Source organism: Solanum tuberosum, unplaced genomic scaffold (assembly GCF_000226075.1).
Source record: "Solanum tuberosum cultivar DM 1-3 516 R44 unplaced genomic scaffold, SolTub_3.0 scf00090, whole genome shotgun sequence".
NCBI classification, from domain to species: domain Eukaryota; kingdom Viridiplantae; phylum Streptophyta; class Magnoliopsida; order Solanales; family Solanaceae; genus Solanum; species Solanum tuberosum.
In genome coordinates, this window is record NW_006239013.1 from 694,527 (window position 1) to 694,951 (window position 425).

The following is a 425-nucleotide window of genomic DNA, read 5'->3' on the forward strand; positions in this document are numbered from 1 at the left end:
GAAAGAATTATCAATGCATGCTTCAACACTATTCACGAATTACTTAGTTATTATTCATACTTTGTTAATCGCTTATGGTTCCCACAACCCTAGTTATGAAAGTTAGCTACTCATTATCTCAAAAACACAATCAAAATTTATTAAAATAAATATGCTTGTGTTAATCATAAAAAGTTAAGAACAATAGCTAAACTATCTTTTATTAATCACGAATACAAATAAATAATAAAGGAGAAGAAAGAATAACCCACAATTCTCCGACCTCCACGGTGGCTCTCCCAAAGTTTCTAAGCTAGAAGAAAATTTATATTGTATCTTGTATCTTGGTTTTTCGCTTTTAAATAATTATTTCTATGCACTATTTATAGATGTAGAAAATCCTAAATAAAATAATTGAGTCCAAAATAAATTAGGAGTCCAAAACC